The sequence below is a fragment of the Mastigoproctus giganteus genome, chromosome 14 (genome assembly GCF_048544385.1).
Source record: "Mastigoproctus giganteus isolate SK-2022 chromosome 14, ASM4854438v1, whole genome shotgun sequence".
NCBI classification, from domain to species: Eukaryota; Metazoa; Arthropoda; class Arachnida; order Uropygi; family Thelyphonidae; genus Mastigoproctus; species Mastigoproctus giganteus.
Genome location: NC_143588.1, coordinates 34,084,550 through 34,099,739, shown reverse-complemented (window position 1 = coordinate 34,099,739; position 15,190 = coordinate 34,084,550). Strand labels below are relative to the sequence as shown.

The window sequence follows — 15,190 nt, the reverse complement described above, 5'->3', positions numbered from 1 at the left end:
ATTAATATGGCTAGCAAATGTAAAATTGATTCACCATATCCTGTCAAGTTCCTCCTTAGAGGGAAACGAGTATTGAAGGGTAGTTTGGTCCCATCAGTGTTTTAGACACTCAGTCTAAAACATTGATGGATCCAATATCTTTCTATTACAGAAGATTTAGGAGAAGTCTGGTTGGCCTGCCTCCCTAAAATCCACTCATGCACACCTTCTCGATGGTAAGTCCTGTTATGTCACTTAGGTGGCAACGAACGTGTAATTCTTTATAGCAAAAGACTGCTATAGAGAATTAGACAAGGAGCGAGGGAATGATGCCAGCAGTGGGGAAGATGGATCACAAATTAATAACACATATGACATACCCGACATTCTTCCTGATGAGGTAGAACATGCATTGAAGAAAATGAAGAATCAGAAAGCCCTGGAGGGAAGATGAAATTACTGTAGAGTTGTTAAAATTGGGAGGAAGAGACATAACACAAAAACTGGCAAGGCTCTTCACAAAGTGCATTAGAAAAGGTGTGATGCCTAAGCAGTGGAATAATGCAATTATAGTTTTGCTGCATAAGAAAGGAGTTAAATCAGAAATTGGAAATTATAGACCATTAGCTTGTTATCCCACATCTACAAGTTGTTCACAAGGGTCATTAAAATCAAGAAAGGAGTTCGACAAGGAGACACAATATCTCCGAATCTGTTTTACTGCTGCCCTTGAGGAAGCTTTCAGAAGTTTAGACTGGTCACAGAAAGGAGTCAATGTGAATGGAGAGTACCTAAAGCATTTATGATTTGTAGATGATATTGTGGTCATAAACCACGATCCCAAAGAATTAGAGGAAATCTTAATCAGTTATGCACAGTTAGTAAGAATTTTGGACTAAAGATGAATATGGCTAAAACAAAAGTAATGATGAACAAGTGTGCCACAGAAAGGGACATAATGATCGAAGGAGCAGTAATTGAAAAGGTGGAGACAAGTTATTAGCTGTAATAATGATAAATGGCTGGAAGTCAAGAGAATAATAAATTTTGGATGGATAGCATTCAGGAAATATAGTCACATACTGAAGAGCAATATCCCAGCTTGTCTGAAATTAGCATTAGCATTAGCATTAGTAGAGGCATTTGATGCAAGAAAGCAAGCTTATGCAGCATCAGCCAAAAAAAAAAAAAAAAAAAAAAAAAAGTAACATAAATAAATAAAAATAACCACTTCCACTTCACCCCTCTGTTCGTTCGAAATACCTGTCCAGCTGAGCTTTAAACTTATTTAGGCTATCAACTTCCACGACAAGGGATGGAAGTCTGTTCCACCCACCAACCACCCGCTCGCTAAAGGCAAATTTCCGCACATCTATCCTACATCTGTCTTTCCTCAATTTGAATTTATGCCCTCTCAGGTGATTTTTCTGAGCTAGAGGAAGAATCCCATCAGCATTGAGCATGCTCAAACCATTCAAGGCTTTGTACACCTCTATCAGATCACCCCGCTGGTGCCTAGTTTCCAGACACTGTAATTTGCAAAACTTAAGCCTTTCTTCGTAAGAGAACCCCTTTGTCCCATTCACTAATCTTGTTGCCCTTCTCTGTACTCGTTCCAGCAGCTCTACATCCTTCCTGAAATGAGGCCTCCAGGCCTGTATACAGTACTCTAGGTGTGGCCTGACCATTGCCTTATACAAGGGAATAATCACCTCCTTATCCCTGCTAGAAAAATTCCTATATATCATTGACAATACACCATGAGCTACTCTTGCAGCTCGTCTGCACTGCTCAGAGAACTTCATATCTGCCTGCACCACCACCCCCAGGTCCCTTTCATTCTCTACCACTGTCAGTGTAGTACCACAGAGTTGATACGTTGCTCTGGGGTTGCTGTTTCCCATATGTAGTACTTTACATTTGTCAATGTTAAACTTCATTTGCCACCTCGAAGCCCATCTGCTCAACCTTTCCAAATCCTGTTGCAGCAGCATAGTGTCAGTAGTATCCTTGACAACCCTGCCAACCTTCGTATCGTCTGCAAACTTGGACATTAAGCCTGATATACCATCATCAATATCATTTATAAATACAGAAAACAATAAAGGCCCCAATACTGAACCCTGAGGGACTCCACTAATAACATTAGTCCACGATGAGCAGTGTCCATTGATTACCACTCTCTGTCTTCTCCCCCTCAACCACCCCTTTATCCATAGCAGCAACTTGCCTCCAATGCCACACTGCTCCAATTTGTGCAGCAGTCTTCCATGTGCAACAGTATCAAAAGCCTTTCTAAGATCCAAGTATATAATATCAAAGTTATTCCCTGCATCCAGTTCTTTTGTGACTGCATCATAGTATCCAATCAAATTGGTCAGGCAAGACTTCCCCTTAACAAAACCATGCTGTGTCCTAGCTATAACTGAAGTCTTGTCTAGATGATCCTGCAGTGCTTCTTTCACCAGTGCCTCCATTAATTTTCCGGGAACAGAAGTTAAACTCACAGGTCTATAATTACTTGTGTCAGCCTTTGATCCCCCTTTGTGAATTGGGGTCACATTTGCACATCTCCAGTCAATGGGTACCTCCCCTGAGTCCAAGGAAGCTCTCATAATTATGGCTAAGGGTTTGCTTACCTCCTTTGCTGCCTCCTTTAATATAACTGGATAGATCCCATCCACCCCAGGTGCCTTTCTTGTGTTTATCTTCAACAATTTCTCCTCCACTTTGCTCTCAGTTATTACAAGATTCTCTAGCTTACTGCTAGAGTTGAATACACCTCTGGCATTCCCCTCGCTGAATAACTCCTCATGTGTGAATGTCGATGCAAAATATTCATTTAGTTTGTTAGCTACCCGAGCATGGTCATCAACAGTTGACCCATCGATCTCAAGTGGACCAATCTGATTCATCCCCTTCCTTCTAGAGTTTACATAAGTAAAGAACTCTTTGCTGTTTTTCTTCGCATCCCTTGCCAAGGATCTCTCGTAATCTGCCTTCGCCTGCCTAACCTCCTTTGTAACTTGGTTACAGATCAACTTGTATCTATCATAGGCGTCCGTGTCACGTGTTAATTTGTATGTATCCCATGCATTTTTCTTCTCTGCCATATGCCTTATTAGTTCATCTGACAACCATTTAGGCCTAAACCTTGAACAATATTTCTTAGTTGGTATGTAAAGCCTAGTAGCTTCCACAATAAGTTCTTTGAATGCTTCCCATTTTGAATTTGCTGTTGGCAATATCATCAGTTGATCCCACTGTATAGAATTTAAATACTGTCTCAGTCCATTGTAGTCGCCTTTACGAAAGCAATACCCCTTCCCTTTACCCCTAATGGTAGTTACCTCTTTGAGTAACTCCCACTTCAGCACACTGTGATCACTGCCACCAAGTGGTTCATTTATCTGCAGATTCTTAATGCATGAAGAATCACTACTGATAATCAAATCAAGAGTATTACTCCCTCTAGTTGCCTCCCGAACATGCTGATGTAGAAAACAATCATCCAATAAATCCACAAAAGCCTTGCTACTGTGTGAGTGACCAGCCCCCAAATTCCAGTCAATATCTGGGAAATTAAAATCCCCCATTATAAGACTCTCTGATTTACTGGCCCACTCTATTTCTCCGAACAGTTTCTTATTATACTCATCAGAGTCATTAGGCCTATAGCACACTCCTACTCTCAATTTTGATCTCCCAATGCTTATGTCACACCAAACTGACTCGACACTGCACTGTCCAGCGATGTCGACTGGCTTCACTTCCTTGGATTTTATGTGTTTTTTAACTAATAGCATAATCCCTCCTCCCTTCCTATCCTGTCTATCCTTTCTGTAGACATTGTACTCCCCAAATTCCAGTTCTGCATTTCTTATATCTGTGTGACACCACGTCTCTGAAATCCCCACAATATCTGCCTTTGATGTTTTGAGCAATACCTCAAATTCATCAAATTTATTTACTAAACTCCTAGCATTGGTGTACACACAAGTATACATGCACCTGTTCTTTTTCTTAGCTACCCTAACACAACCCATGTGTTTACTTGTACCCCAATGATTCCCAGCAGTCTCTGAAATATCCTGCATCTTATTTTCCAGGCTGCGGCTCATTCCAATAGAAGCAGTGCAAGAATCACTTTCACCTCTGCCAGTGGCTACTGTTAATCTATTAGTCCTTGTATCCCCCCAATCTAGCAGTTTTCCGACCCACCTAACATTGCCTCGATAGCATCAGCAAACATTCTTGCACCCTTTCTATTTAAGTGTATCCCATCCCTGTAGAAGCAGTCTCTCCTGTTAACAAGTACAGACCAGGCTGAAAAAAATTCTACCCCTTGAGCCCTGCACAATCTTTCCAGGGCCGAATTGATTGACAGGGCTCTCATCATATACTCCCTCCTATCGTGTCTGGGCAGAATTGCAGACACTTTCAATTTCAACCCTAATTCACGGCTTTTTTTCATCAGTGACCTGTACTTGTCAAGTAATTCCGCCGGTCTCCTACTCTTAATGTCATTAGTGCCAACGTGTACAACTATATCACCTTTTGTGCCCTTAAAAGATGATATCCGCTCTACAACGTCATCAACAGACAGAAATGTAAAATAATGAACCAGTGTATACTCCCTACCATGACTTATGGAAGTGAAACTTGGGCACTCACCAAAAGAATGGAAGAGAAGCTGAGAACTACACAGCGAAGAATGGAACAAATTATATTTGGAATCAGACTGTTCGATAAGAAGAGAAACACATGGATTAGGCAGCAAACTCAAGTAAAGGACATTCTTATCAAAACTGAAGAACTAAAATGGTCTTTGGCAGGACACATAGCTCGAAGACATGATGAGATGGTACATAAGAGGAGCTAGAAGAAAACCTGTAAGACAATGGCGATAGTAAGTAAATGGATGGCCATTGCACAAAACAGAAGGAACTGGAAAGTTGCTGGAGAGGCCTTCATCCTGCAGTGTATTTAAAATGGTTAATGATGATGATGATCGTGTCAAGAAGAAGAGAAAGACAATAAGCTTAGAGATTAGGCTGAAAATAATAACACAAAACAAAAAATTTAAATCCATGACGGAACTTGCTCATGACTTCACCTTATATCACTCAACTATATCCACCATCATGAGGTACAAAGAGAGAATTCATGAAGCAGTAAAAGCATCAGCACCTATCAACTCAATAATAATAAAAAAAAAAAGAACTGGGCCTATTCATGAGATAGAAGGGTTATTATATGCATCGACAGAGGAGGTTATTACCTATTCAGGCTAGGTTGGTATGGAAACTCATGATGGGAAAAAATTTTTTTAATAAACCAGCATGTCAGAGAAATTTTTTTTTTTGGTAGTTGTTGGTGCATCGGCTTCTGTGGCCATAATGCACTCCCAAGGTTTTTGCAGTACTTTGATCCAAGCCTGAGGCAGGATTCGAACCCGCAACCTTTGGGTTGCAAGGCAGGCACTTTACCCACCCGTCTAGCCCAGTCGGCGCATGTCAGAGAAAATACTAGGGTTGAGAATATTCTTCACTACATCATTAGTTACAGGAACCATTGTCAGATATTAATCATGCAATCGTCAGTTGGATGAAGAAACTTGTTGCAGTAGTTAAAGGCACGGGGTTTTAATTTCAGAAGGGGATACTTTGACAAGGTAAGGCATCTATTAATTGGGTGGATTGCAGACCAAATACATTTGAATTATTGAATACCTTTAAAGCCAAAAAATGCAGAAACCATGAATGCCCATATACCATTAAGAAAATATTGCACTCTGAGCAGGATGCCGAGCTGACTGGCCAAATAGAGCAGAAAAAGATAGCATGAGATAGTTGGAAAGTACAGAAGCCTACAGCAGGTACAAACTGATACTATAATACTACCGCAAAGAATGGGGAATCTTCTAAGAATGTGAATCATATCGATCCTTTTGCACTGGGTGTGTGTGTGGGAAAACCTTATATAACTCAGTTAACATTGCAGTTGAATTGAATAAGTACTTCGTATCTGTCTTTACTGAAGAAAGAAAGATATAGGGTGCAGAGAAGTGTCAGTGTAATGCCAGTACATAAAAGTGGTTCTTTTATGATGTTTATCTGTGACCCAAGGATACACTGACTCCGATATAAATTAATGGATCAATTCTGGGTAATCCTAAACCATATCCTCAAAAACTACTGCCAAGGGTGGCAACAAAATTGTTCAGAACTCTGCTCATTTCTATGGAAGCATTCATAAATGTGGTGACAGATTTACCATATTTTCAGTAATTCATTAAGAATTGAAAAAATAATTATTTTATATTATAGTTATTGTTTTATTCTTAATTTTCTGCAAAATATCACTTAGAGCAGCAATATTTCTAATATTTACATAATTAAATGTTATAAGTGGAGGCTCCCAGGGTTTGGCGTTGGGCCCACTGTTGTTTTGCATATTTATTAATGATATTGATGAAGGTATATCGGGTTAACGTTGAAGTTTGCAGATGATACAAAGGTTGACAAGGTTGTTAATAACAGTAATGGCAGGGTGCTACTGCAATAGGATCTAGAAAAATTTGGCAGATGGGTTGAGAAGTCGGTCCTTGAGGTTGTCACAGACATTCTCTCAGATATGCCAGACAAGCTGTTCTTGCTACCTGGGAGTCTAAAACGCTGATGGAACTGATATTCGGGTGACACTTAAGTCAAGTGGACCCAATTTCGGCAAAGTCCAGATGGTCTATGACAGCCAAATCCTCTGCTTGCACCTTCACGATGGTGGGACTGTTAATAATCCTGGGTATAACCTCCATGCACAAGTACATGGTGGGTGACCACCCAGGTGTGAACCAACGTAAGCAGGGGTCGAGGTGTGGCGCCCACACCACATGGAGGAACGCCGCCCCTCTATGTTACCAGGCAGTACTAGGTGGTAGATGACTCTCATCAACCGGTGAAATACGACCACTTTGCTTATTGGAGGCTTGAAGTGGTGGAACCCATGTTTAGTCTCTAGAGCTAAGTTCCGGCCAGCCCTTCCCTATCTCTTGCATCATGCAGTACGATTGATTTATTTTTGAGGTTATGATGAATGTCGTGGCGAGATCCAATATTCCTTACATTTCGAGGGTACAGCTCTAAAACAGAGTTTGCAGGCTGGCCGCTAGATAGTACACCGGACCAAACCAATTGGTAACTCTCTAGGAGGCTTCCGGATCAGCTAGTGTATAATCTTGCTACCTCTACTCTGCCAGATAGTGACTGGAGGGAGTCCGAGTAGTGTGTATGCGGGGAGCATTGTCGAGGCCACGTTATGTCAAGGATCTGGGTATATTCTTACCACATGTACGCCATATCCAAAAATTTCATTACTTCATACAGCATGTCCCACCCACTTTTTCTTACTATTGAATACACCATGAATTGTCAAAATAATAGAGCAAGCTTATCTGCGAAAAGATCTAAACCTCCCAAGGACTTCCTAATTCATTTCACAAATATACGTGGTCTCAATTCTAATCTCAACGATGTCCATTTCCACTTGCAGTCTTCCAAACCCCATGTACTTTTTCTGACTGAATCTCAGTTATCAGTTGATTCAACTACTGCTCATCTCAGATGTCCAAATTATTTGCTGTATGATTCCTTTCGCCTCAAAGGTGGTACTTGTGCATATGTCCGTTCTGATATTCCCTGTCAGAGACTTGGCAATTTGGAATCTCCTCTCTTTGATCTTCTCTGGCTTAAAATCTCTCTACCTCATTGTGTAAAATTCATCTGTTGTCTCTACCGTTCTCCCAATTCCACTAATCACTTGGAGCTCTTTGACTTCTTCTCTTTGCAACTTGACTTTCTCCAGTCCAACTTTCCTAACAGTGAGGTAATTTTCCTTGGTGATTTTAACGTTCACAACTCCAGCTGGCTTCCGTTTTCTAGTCACACCGACCCAGCAGGTCGAGATGCTGAGGCTTTTGCAATTACTAATGACCTAGCACAGATTGTTCATTTACCTACAAGAATACCGGACAATCCTAATCATACAGCCAATACGCTTGATCTTTTTCTCACAAACAACCCTTCTAAGTACAAGGTTGAAGTGAGAGGTCCTTTAGGCACTTCAGATCACAACTTGGTGATTGCCTCTGCTCCAATGGAACCTTTATCTCATGGCTATTCCCAACCTCGTATTGTTTGGCATTACAAGAATGCAAAATGGGATGACCTGCGAGACTTCTTTTCTTCTTTTCCTTGGTCTGATTACTGTTTCAAAACTTCTGATGTCAACGTTTGCTCAGATCGTGTCAGTGAAATTATTCTTGCAGGAATGGAATCCTTTATCCCACACTCCACTTTAAAATCTCGTCCTTTATCTAAACCTTGGTTCTCCAACAAATGTGCTAAGGCTGTCCAAGAGAAGAATGTTGCATATCGTAATTGGCTTGTTTCTAATTCTTCAGTTTTAATTTTCTGCCTACACCAAAGCTCGCAACAATTGTAAAGCAGTTATTAATCAGTCCAAACTAGAGTTTGAACAGTCTAAGAGTAGAAAACTTGCTTCTTGCCCTAATGGTAGCCGAGCATTCTGGTCTCTTGCCAAAGCTATTGGCCGCAACTTTTGTCCATCTCTGCTCCCACCTCTGTCCAAACCAGATGGTTCTGTTGTCACTTCAGCCAAGGATAAAGCTGACCTGGTAGCATCCCATTTTTCTTCCAGCTCATGTATTAATGATCTTGGTAAAACACCTCCCACCATTCCTAACACGCTCCATTCAATGCCTTCTGTGGTCTTCCGTCAAAAGGATATCAGAAGGATTTTGATGAATCTTGATACCAAGAAAGCTCCAGGTCCTGATGGTATTTCTCCACTTGTTCTCAAAACCTGTGCTCCTGAACTTACTCCTATTCTTTGCCACCTTTTTTCACTTTCTTATTCCAAAGGTGTTTTTCCTTCTGCTTGGAAATTTGCTCATATCCAGCCAGTTCCTAAAAAGGGTGACAAATCCCTCCCATCCAATTATCGTCCCATTGCAATTACTTCTATTCTTTCTAAAGTAATGGAGAAATCAATTAACCGGCAACTCTTAAACTACCTAGAAACCTTCCGTCTGATCAACGATCGCCAGTATGGATTCCGTCAGTGTCGATCCACTGGTGATATTCTGGCTTATGTTACCCATTTATGGACTAATTCAATGGAAAGGTTCGGTGAAACACAAGTAGTTGCTCTTGACATCTCAAAGGCTTTTGATCGTGTTTGGCATAAAGGTCTTCTAAACAAGCTTCCATCTTATGGTTTGCCAACTGTTTTTTGTAATTGGTTATCCAGTTTTCTCTCTGATCGCTCACTGAGGGTGATGGTAGATGGCTCTATGTCTTCTAACTTCTCCACTAATGCCGGTGTCCCCCAAGGTTCAGTTCTTTCCCCCACTCTTTTCCTCTTGTATATCAATGACCTTCTTCCATTGACTGGAAATCCTATCCATAGTTTTGCCGATGATAGCACATTGTATTCAACTTTCCATTTTGAGAAACCTTGTCCTGCTCAATCAGCTTCAAGTTTTCGAAAATCTGCTGCCAATTCCTCAAATGCCGATCTTCAGGCAATTGTCCAGTGGGGCAAAGACAACTTAGTTGATTTCAACCCTTCTAAAACTCAGTCTTGTCTTATATCTCCCAAAAAGGATTCTTCTGCTCCTAATGCTTATCTTTAGTGACACTCCAATTTCTAGGCAAAATGACATATCTCTTTTGGGGATTACCCTGACTTCTAATCTCTCTTGGCACAAGCACATTACAAATATTGCTTCCTCTGCATCTAAAAAACTTGGTTTTCTCTTTCGCTCTCGGCGTTACTTTTCTTCCAAACAGCTGCTCACTCTGTATAAATCGCAAATCCGCCCTGCCATGGAATATTGTTCCCACATCTGGGGTGGGGCCCCCAAAACCTCTCTCAGGCTTCTTGATTCCATTCAGAAGAGGGCAGTTAGGTTAATTAATGATTCATCTCTAACAGAGTCTCTCCACTTGCTTTCTCATAGACGTACTGTTTCTGCTGCATGCCTCTTCTACAGATACTTCCATGGGCACTTTTCTTCTGAATTGGCTTCTATAATTCCCGCTCTCTCTTTCAAAACAGTTCGAACACGTGCCGCCACCAGTCAACATCCATTTTCTGTCCGGCTTCAAACCCACAGAACCAACTTTTCATCTTCCTCATTTATTCATTCAACTGCCGTTTTCTGGAACAACCTTCCTTCATACGTATTTCCTGAAAATTACAATCTACAGAAGTTCAAGTCCAATGTCAACAAATATCTTCTTTCATCTTCTCAACCTCCAACCCAAGCACGGTACTAAGTACTATAGGTTCTAATACATCTCGTGTTTGGGGTTCTCATAAAAAAAAAAAAAAAAAAAAAAGTGGCAACTGAAGTTTAACATTGACAAATGTAAAGTACTGCACATGGATAGAAGTAACTCCAGAGAAATGTACCAACTATGTGGTACTACACTTAGGGTGGTAGAAAATGAAAAAGATCTGGGAGTAATTGTGCAGTCAGATATGAAGTTTTCTGAGCAATGGAAACAGGCTGCCAGAGCAGGTCATTGGGTATTGTCAATAATATACAGGAATTTTGCTAGCAGGGAAAAGGAGGTGGTTGTCCCTCTGTGTAAGGAAATGGTCAGGCCAGGTCTTGAGTACTGTGTAATCAATACTTGGCCTGATGCACTGGGTGTGGGAAAACCTTATTTTCCCACACCCAGTGTACAGGTCTGGAGGTCTCATTTTAGGAAGGATGCACAGTTACTTGAGTGTGTACATCATCATCATCATCAGCCATTTTCAATCCACTGCAGAATGAAGGCCTCTCCAGCAACTTTCCAGTTCCTTCTGTTTTGAGCACTGGCCATCCGTTTACTACCCAAAAACTCATGAATTTCATCTATCCATCTCCATCTTTGTCTTCCAGGATTTCTTCTAGCTCCTCTTGGGTACCATTCTGTTATTTTCTTAGTCCATCTGTCATCATGTCTTCGAGCTATGTGTTCTGCCCAAGACCATTTTAGCTCTTTAATTTTGATAAGAATGTCCTTTACTTGAGTTGGATGCCTAATCCATGTGTTTCTCTTCTTATCTAACAGTCTGATTCCCAATATAATTCGTTCCATTCTTCGCTGTGTAGTTCTCAGCTTCTCTTCCATTCTTTTGGTGAGTGCCCAAGTTTCACTTCCATAAGTCATGGTGTGGAGTATACATTGGTTCATTGTTTTACATTTCAGACAAACTGGGATATTGCTCTTCAGTATGTGACTATATTTCCTGAATGCTATCCATCCAAAATTTATTCTTCTCTTGACTTCCAGCCGTTTATCATTATTACAGCTAATAACTTGTACCAGATACTTATCTGGGACAAGTTATTAGACTCCACCTTTTCAATTACTGCTCCTTCAATCATTATTTCCCTTTCTTTGGCATACTTGTTCTTCACTAGTTAAAGAAGCACTGCAGGATCATTTAGACAAGACTTCAGTTATAGCTCGGACACAGCATGGTTTTGTTAAGGGGAAGTCTTGCCTGACCAATTTGATTGGATACTATGATGCAGTCACAAAGGAACTGAATGCAGGGAATAACTTTGATATTATATACTTGGATCTTAGAAAGGCTTTTGATACTGTTGCACATGGAAGACTACTGCACAAATTGGAGCAGTGTGACATTGGAGGCAAATTGCTGGTGTGGATAAAGGGGTGGCTGAGGGGGAGACGACAGAGAGTGGTAATCAATGTACACTGCTCATCGTGGACTAATGTTATTAGTGGAGTCCCTCAGGGCTCAGTGTTGGGTCCATTATTGTTCTGTCTATTCATAAATGATATTGATGATGGTATATCAAGCTTAATGTCGAAGTTTGCAGACGATACAAAGGTTGGCAGGGTTGTCAAGGACACTACTGACACTATGCTGCTGCAACAGGATCTGGAAAGGTTGAGCAGATGGGTGGCAAATGGAGTTTAACAGTCACAAATGTAAAGTACCACACATGGGAAACAGCAATCCCAGAGCAACGTATCAACTCTGTGGTACTACACTGACAGTGGTAGAGAGTGAAAGGGACTTGGGGGTGGTTGTGCAGGCAGATATGAAGTTCTCTGAGCAGTGCAGACGGGCTGCAAGAGTAGCTCATGGAGTATTGTCAATGATATACAGGAATTTTTCTAGCAGGGATAAGGAGGTGATTATTCCATTGTATAAGGCAATGGTCAGGCCACACCTAGAGTACTGTATACAGGTCTGGAGGCCTCATTTCAAGAAGGATGTAGAGCTGCTGGAACGAGTACAGAGAAGGGCAACAAGATTAGTGAATGGAACAAAGGGGTGCTCTTAGGAAGAAAGGCTTAAGTTTTGCAAATTACAGTGTCTGGAGACTAGGCACCAGCGAGGTGATCTGATAGAGGTGATTCTTCCTCTCGCTCAGAATAATCACGTGAGAGGGCATAAATTCAAATTGAGGAAAGACAGATGTAGGATAGACGTGCGGAAATTTGCCTTTAGCCAGCAGGTGGTTGGTTGGTGGAACAAACTTCCATCCCTTGTCGTGGAAGTTGATAGCCTAAATAAGTTTAAGGCTCAGCTGGACAGGTATTTCGAACAAACAGAGGGGTGAAGTGTAGGTGGTTTTTTTTTTTTTTGGCTGATGCTGCATAAGCTTGCTTTCTTGCATCAAATGCCTATGCTAATGGGGTATCTATGCCTTGTCTTTCCAGTGCCCGAAATATTGCCTTATGCTGTATGGAGTCAAATTCCTTTTCATAATCCACAAATGCCAGGCATAATGGTGTTTTGTATTCATTTTCTTTCTCCATTAGCTGTGATATTACGTGAAGGTGACCATAGTTGAGAATCCTGTCCTAAAGCCAGCTTGCTCTTTCGGTTGATTCTCATCAAGTATTCTTTCTAATCTGTTAGTAATGACCCTTGTGAACAACCTTGTAGATGTGGGATAACAAGCTAATTGGTCTATAATTTCCAATTTCTGATTTATCTCCTTTCTTATGGATTATTCCACATTGATTGCATTATTCCACTGCTTAGGCGTCACACCTTTTCTATGCACTTTGTGAAGAGCCTTGCCAGTTTTTGTGTTATGTCTCTTCCTCCAAATTTTAACAACTCTACATTAACTTCATCTTCCCCTGGTGCTTTCTGATTCTTCATTTTCTTCAATGCATGTTCTACCTCATCAGGAAGAATATCGGGTAGGTCCTATGTGTTGTTACTTTGCAATCCATCTTCCCCACTGCTGGCATCATTCCCCTGCTCCTTGTATAATTGTCTATAGTAGTCTTCTGCTATTTGAATTATGCCTTCTCTGCTGTTTGTAAGTATACCATCGCTATTCTTCAGTTTCAGTATCATTTGTCTTTCTGTATTACTGCTCATGGCTGCTGATTTAAATCCTTTGTTTTCCCTTAATGCTTGTTCAACTTTTCTTGTGTTAAATCTTCTTATGTCCTCTCTGAGTCTCTTTCTAATTGCTTTGCATAACTCAGTATACTCAATTTTCTCCCTGTCAGTGTTTTTCTTGCTTTTGATTTGTCGTCTTCGGTTCATCATGACAAGTGTTTCTTGACTAATTTCTTCTTCTTTGGATTTCTTTTTCCCTATAGGTTTCTTGGGCTTTATCACTTTCAGAAAGTTGTAATATTCCTTGTCGATATCTTGGTCCTGAGCAGTCTGCAGAAGCTCAAACTTGTTCTTAAGTTCCAGTACATACTGCTTTTTCTCCTCTTCTCTTATCTCAAAGACCTTTGTATTATTTACTCGAGTCAGTTTTTTCCTTTCCTTTCCTACATCTATGTTAAGAGTACATCTTACCATTCTGTGATCACTTCCAACACTTACCTTATTCAGGATGGTAGCATCATTCACAATATATCTTCTGTTAGTGAGGATGAAGTCGATTTCATTAGTAGTTAATCCATTTGGACTCTTCCATGTCCACTTTCTGTTCACCCTTTTCTTGAAAAAATTGTTCATTACTGACAATCCTTGAGATTCTGCTAATTCCACAAGTCTTTCACCTCTTTCATTTCTTTCACCAATTCCAAAATTTCCAAAATTCCCCTTTCTGCGCTGTTTTGTCTTTTACCAACCTTAGCATTGAAGTCTCCCATAATAATAGTGTAGTGGGTTTTCTGCTCATCTAGAAGACTCTCAATTTTGGTGTACATTTCTTCAACCTCTTCATCCTCATGGCTCGTTGTTGGTGCATAAATCATTATAATCTTTAGCTTGTACCGCTTAGAAATCTTGAGTATTAGTCTTGACACCCTTGGTGATGTACTTTCGAATTCCAAAATGTTGTTTTTAAAATCTTTATGGACCAGAAACCCAACTCCACCTTCACTCCTTTCACTGTTTCCATTGGTGTACAGCAGATTTCCACTTGATAAACTTATAAGTGATTCATTTCTTCTTCTTGTTTCAGCCAAACCGATGATATTCCAATTCACATTTTCTAATTCATTTTCCAGCTCTAATATCCTGTCTTCACCAATGAGTGATCATACGTTATAACAGGCCAAGTTCAGTTTCCGTGCATGGCAGCCTGGTCGTACCCAGAGATTCTTAGCACCCTCTGCTTCCACTCTGATCCTCTCGCTGCCGTAAGAGGGAGAGTGAAAGCTGCTGGGGACTGAGGGCCATTTGTATTGTTGTGCTGTCATATGGTGGAGGGTTTGGTCTTTTCCTCTTCACGCTGACCAGGCGTCTTGAAGGGAACCACTCTACACATTCGTTGCCACCTAAGTGACGTAACAGGGCTTACCATCGAGAAGGTATGCATGAATGAATTTTAGGGAGGCTGGCCAACCGGACTTCTCCTAAATCTTCTGTAAAAGAGAGATATTGGATACATCAGTGTTTTAGGCTGAGTGTCTGATAACACACAGGATACCTGTTCCCCTCTGAGTGTGTACAGAAAAGGGCAACAAGATTGGTGAGGGGAACAAAAGATATTCTTACCAAAAAAGGCTTCAGTTCTACAAATTGCAGTGGCTGGAGACTAGGTACCTGCAAGGTGATCTGATTGAGGCATATAAGACCTTGAATGGGTTGAGCACACTGAATTCCAGTGGGATTCTTCTGCTTGCTCAGATTATGAATCTGAGGGGGCATACATTCGAATTGAGAAAATACA

The 15,190-nt window shown here is 40.8% G+C and overlaps 1 protein-coding gene across 2 annotated transcripts in view; it reads left to right on the top strand.

The window, feature by feature from the left end:
• Nucleotides 1–15,190, top strand: part of LOC150075058 (mitochondrial uncoupling protein 4-like) — a 308,741-nt gene that overhangs the window by 284,637 nt on the left and 8,914 nt on the right. The window lies entirely within an intron of this gene.